This window comes from Lipotes vexillifer, unplaced genomic scaffold, assembly GCF_000442215.2.
Source record: "Lipotes vexillifer unplaced genomic scaffold, Lipotes_vexillifer_v1.1 scaffold135, whole genome shotgun sequence".
In the NCBI taxonomy this organism is placed as follows: Eukaryota; Metazoa; Chordata; class Mammalia; order Artiodactyla; family Lipotidae; genus Lipotes; species Lipotes vexillifer.
The window spans coordinates 1,333,184-1,339,195 of NW_006774574.1; positions in this window are offsets into that span (position 1 = coordinate 1,333,184).

The window sequence follows — 6,012 nt, forward strand, 5'->3', positions numbered from 1 at the left end:
AGGAATTGTGAACTAAGTTGGGAGATATGAAGGACTGGGCCTCTCCTTTGTGAAAAATTGGAAATATCTGTTTTGCCTTTATTTCTGTGCTTGCAGGTTTAGAGGTCCCATATCAGGGAAGCAAAAGAAACTACCCTTATCGGAGGACCGTGATTCAAAAAGATTTTATGTTTACTACAATATCCCATATTTCAGTGATATTTCCAGTTCATTTACTAAATAGAAGTAGATCAATTGCTGTAGTAAATATTTATTGTGTTTGGCTACCTAACATCTTAACTTTCCAACATCTGGGAATTTCCCATTTTGTGAGGCAGGTACTGCTTCCCACTGTAAAGGTGGACATGTCAGATAATCACTTTCCCGGCATTTCTTGTGGGTAGGGTATGGGCACATGACCTCAAATTCTGCCAAACACACACTTCTGCCTAAATATATGTGGGAAGCTGGTGAAGAGAAGAGGAATTGGCCAGATTCCATTCGGATAAAGTGGTGACAGACCTGGCAGTTGCACCTGCTCCTAAAGGCAGTGGGGCATTAATATGGTGTCCTGGTCCAGTGCCTGGTGTTGGTGTTGTCTGACAGTAGAGCCATCTGCAGGGTCTGTGCCACTCTGGGTGGCAGTGGTGGTTTCATAATTTTGGGAACAGTTTCTGATTGACAGGCCCACAGACTTCATTCTTTAGTTTTCTTATCTGTTAATGCCCAACATTCTTTAAAAAAATCTCCTTTTAGGTGAGTTAGGGATAGTTTTTGACACATGCAGATGGGAGCCTTAACCAATACTTTCCAATATTTCATGGAATAATGATCAGAACTCACATCTTTGGTTTTATTGGGTAGTCTTCAAAAAACATTATCTTCTCAATTTTAAAATCTTGAAGAAATTTTTTAGTGGTACACTTCCATTTGTAGACCAAGATGATCTTTCCAAAAGGCAAATTTTTCTATTTGTACTGTAATATTGGCATAAAACCGATTTCCGGTTCTAATGAACACATGGGGAATGGAGCAAGAGCTAGATCAGCTGACCTGCATAGTTAGTTGAACAGGTCTTCCTTTGACCGCTTGCTCTGATAGAGCCTCAGAGAAAAGTTTCAGGCTGGGGAGTTAGGCTTTCAGGTTGGAGATGTAAATACTAGGATTTTAGGGGGCTGTTTCTCTTTTTTTTTTAACAATCTTTATTGGAGTATAATTGCTTTGCAATGTTGTATTAGTTTCTGGTGTATAACAAAATGGATCAGCTATATGTATACATATATCCCCATATCCCCTCCCTCTTGCGTCTCCCTCCCACCCTCCCTATCCCACCCCGCTAGGTGGTCACAAAGCACCGAGCTGATCTCCCTGTGTGCGGCAGCTGCTTCCCACTAGCTATCTATTTTACATTTGGTAGTGTATATATGTCAATGCTACTTTCTTACTTTGTCCCAGCTTACCCTTCCCCCTCCCCGTGTCTTCAGGTCCATTCTCTACATCTGTCTCTTTATTTCTGTCCTGCGCCTAGGTTCATAAGAACCATTTTTTTTTTTTTTTTTTTTGTGTTAGCATCCAGTATTTGTTTTTCTCTTTCTGACTTGCTTCACTCTGTATGACAAACTCTAGGTCCATCCACCTCACTACAAATAACTCAATTTCGTTTCTTTTTATGGCTGAGCAATATTCCATTGTATATATGTGCCACATCTTCTTTATCCATTCATCTGATGGACACTTAGGTTGGTTTCATGTCCTGGCTATTGTAAATAGTGCTGCAATGAACATTGTGGTACATAACTCTTTTTTTTTTGGCGGTACGTGGGCCTCTCACTGTTGTGGCCTCTCCTGTTGCGGAGCACAGGCTCCGGACGCGCAGGCTCAGCGGCCATGGCTCACGGGCCCAGCCGCTCTGCGGCATGTGGGATCTTCCTGGACCGGGGCACGAACCTGTGTCCCCTGCATCGGCAGGCGGACTCTCAACCACTGCGCCACCAGGGAAGCCCCCATAACTCTTTTTGAATTATGTTTTTCTCAGGGTGTATGCCCAGTAGTGGGATTGCTGGGTCATATGGTAGTTTTATTTTTAGGTTTTTAAGGAACCTCCATACTGTTCTCCATAGTGGCTGTATCAATTTACATTCCCACCAACGGTGCAGGAGGGTTCCCTTTTCTCCACACCCTCTCCAGCATTTATTGTTTGTAGAATTTTTGATGATGGCCATTCTGACTGGTGTGAGGTGATACCTTATTGTAGTTTTGATTTGCATTTCTCTAATGATTAGTGATGTTGAGCATTCTTTAATGTGTTTGTTGGCAATCTGTATATCTTCTTTGGAGAAATATCTATTTAGATCTTCTGCCCATTTTTGGATTGCGTTGTTTGTTTTTTTGATATTGAGCTGCATGTGCTGCTTGTATGTTTTGGAGATTAATCCTTTATCAGTTGCTTTGTTTGCAAATATTTTCTCCCATTCTGAGGGTTGTCTTTTCATCTTGTTTATGGTTTCCTTTGCTGTGCTAAAGGTTTTAAGGTTCATTAGGTCCCATTTGTTTATTTTTTATTTTATTTCCATTACTCTAGGAGGTGGCTCAAAAAGGATTTTGCTGTGATTTATGTCATAGAGTGTTCTGCCTGCGTTTTCCTCTAAGAGTTTTATAGTGTCTGGCCTTACATTTAGGTCTTTAATCTATTTTGAGTTTATTTTTGTGTATGGTGTTAGGGAGTGTTCTAATTTCATTCTCTTACGTGTAGCTGTCCATTTTTCCCAGCACCACTTATTGAAGAGGCTGTCTTTTCTCCAGTTTATATTCTTGCCTCCTTTATTAAAGATAAGGTGACCATATGTGTGTGGATTTAGCTCTGGGCTTTCTATCTTGTTCCATTGATCTATATTTCTATTTTTGTGTCAGTACCATACTGTCTTGGTTACTGTAGTTTTGTAATATAGTCTGAAGTCAGGGAGCCTGATTCCTTCAGCTCCATTTTTCTTTCTCAAGATTGTTTCTTGAGCACCCAGTTGCTAAGGGCCTGAGAGAAAACTGTCTTCTGTGAGTCCTTGTACAAATGACATCACAGGATGTGGTAGGCTTGAGCATGCTCATGGTGGTACCACTGATGCTCAGTCATGCATTGTGGTGTGACACTGGAGAAATGTGACACAAAAGCACCTCTACAAGGGGCCAAAACATCCAGGTGGGTAGCTCTTTGAGTGCCTAGTTTCATTAAGGATAAACTTCAGAATGTTTTGAGAAGTAGACAGATGACTCATCCTTTAGGTTATAATGAAGAGTTGGAGGTTAACTTTCTGGAAAATACCTGGAAATTGATGGTTTTCCCCTTATGATCAATACATAATGAGAGAGAGGCAGGTTGACATCTTCTGGGTGGAGAAAAGAGACTGATCAAAACACATGCCTGAAGAGATGGCCACATCATCTTGGGGAGAAGAGATCAAGGAAGGATCAGGAGTGAGGACCAACAAAGGGGCCAATTTCCATTCCATAGCTGTGTTCTCTGGAGGGCAAGTTGTTAGCTTTATTCCCTGGAGGGCAGTCTTCATGAAGAATGGTGGTCAGTTCTTTATTATCTGTGCTAATAATAAAGGGGAGAGGTAAAACCCAGATAGTACGTGTCCCCAAACAGTTTAAGCTTAGTTTAGAATATCTTTTTCTTTTTAATAGATCTTTATTGGAGTATAATTGCTTCACAATACTGTACTAGTTTCTGTTGCACAACAAAACAAATCAGCCATATACATACACATGTTCCATATCTCCTCCCTCTTGAGCCTCCCTCCCATCCTCCCTATCCCACCCCTCTAGGTCATCACAAAGCACCGAGCCAATCTCCCTGTGCTATGCTACTGCTTCCCACCAGCCAACTGTTTTACATTTGGTAGTCTATATATGTCGATACAGTATGGAGGTTCCTTAAAAAACTAAAAGTAGAACTACCATATGACCCAGCAACCCCACTACTGGTCATATACCCTGATAAAACCATAATTCAAAAAGAGACATGCACCACAATGTTCATTGCAGCACTGTTTACAATAGCTAGGACCTGGAATCACCCTAAATGTCCACTGACAGATGAATGGATAAAGAAGATGTGGCACATATATACAATGGAATATTACTCAGCCATAAAAAGAAACAAAACTGAGTTAGAATATCTTTTTAAAACAGTAGAAATCTCAGAAGCTTTGCCTCTTCATTTCATATTTTTTCATAGGTGCATCTTATTTAATTGAAGAATGGTAATAACATCTCACCATTTGTTGAGTTTCTGCAGTGCTCCAGGCAGTGGGCTGGGTGCTTTTTCTGTGTTGTCTCATTTAGTTCTCACAAAAACTCCTTGAGGATGGTACTATAATTCTCACATATAATTTTGTACCTTTAGTGTGAAGACCTGCCCAGGAATCTGTCATCCAATGTCTAGTCATACCAATAAGTCATATAAGTAGAAAAAGCTAAGAACTCACAAAAGTTTAAAATATAATTTCCTTCCAATTACTTAGTAATTAATAAGCAAACAGGTTTGTTATCCTTAACACTGCTGATAATCAGTTTCTAGATATTTGAAGACTTATTCTTACTGAATATTTTCATAGGAAATTTTCATAGGAAATTCAGCTGTGCAGAAACAAAATCATAAACAAATACACCTGTGCATTACTTTTTTTTTTTTGTAAACACATTGCCCCTGGGCTGGGAGTGTTTACATCACCCTCATCTTTTATGCTATTTAATGTGCCTAGGTATCATGTCAACGTGGTAATTATCCCCATTTTTAAGTCAGTGGTGATCAAAATTTTACATACATAGAAATCAGCCAGGGTGCCTGTTAAAAAGGTACACTTGTGGGCCCCACCCCAGTGATTAGCACGTATTAAGTCCTAGAAACCTAGTTAGTCAAGCTAAAAACCTAGGCATTACCCTTTAATCCTTTCGCACAAATTCAGCATCTGACTTAGCTAGCATCACGTCTTGTCAGTTTTACCTACAAAACATCTTGAACCCATCCATTTTTCTTTATTGCTGCTATTACCACCCTAGTCCAAGTCACTATTCATTCTTTCCTGTACTACTGTGATACTATCCTAACTAGTTTTCTTCCTTCCACTCTTGCCTTCCCCACACCCCAATCTCCATGCAGTAACCAGAGGGCTCTTTTAAAAATAACCAGATCATGTGACTCCAATGCCCCAAACCCTCTGCTAACTTCCTGTCAAGCTTAGAATAAAACCCAGGCTCCTTCCTCTGTCTCACAAACCCTCCTTGGCTGTGCCCTGACTGCTGCTTCTTCCTCATCACCTGTCACTCCTTTCTTCCACCCCCAGGCTCCATCTACATTATATTATTTCTTTTCTTGGAACATGCCAACCTCCTTTATGCCTTGGCAGGCTGTTCCTTCTGCCTGCAAGGTGCTTTCTTGGCTCTTTGAGTGTCTGGCTTCTCATCATTCACTTCTCAGCCTAGATGTTGCCTCTCCAGATATCTCTCTTGAATACCCAATCTTGTGACCAACTGGTAACTATCAAGTACTTTGCCTTATTTTAATTCTCCACAGAGCATTTATCATCCTCTGCTATGTGGATTGTTGATTGGCTGTCTCCTCCCACTATGATGTAAGCTCTTTCAGAGAAGGAACTTTGTCTATCTCGTTGTTACCATGTCCCGAGTGCAAAATAATCTTTCCTTATTATTTACACAGAAAATATTCGATAAATAAACAAATAAATGGGAATATATCAAGAAGCAAGACACAGTTCTTACACTCATGGATTTTACAGTCTCATAAAATGCATAATTTATTATACTCTCAGGGTTTATGAGTGGTCAAAGAGTTAATATTTCTTAACTTCAACCTCAAAGGTCCTTCCCACAGTCCTTTGCAGGCTCTGTTTAGCTGCTAATACATGAAACACATATTCCATTTCTTTCGGAGTAGGTTAGATCAGCTTATAAAAAAAATAGCTCTTAAACTAAGCCACTGATGAAAATATTATTGGACCCTCTATTTTATCCAGA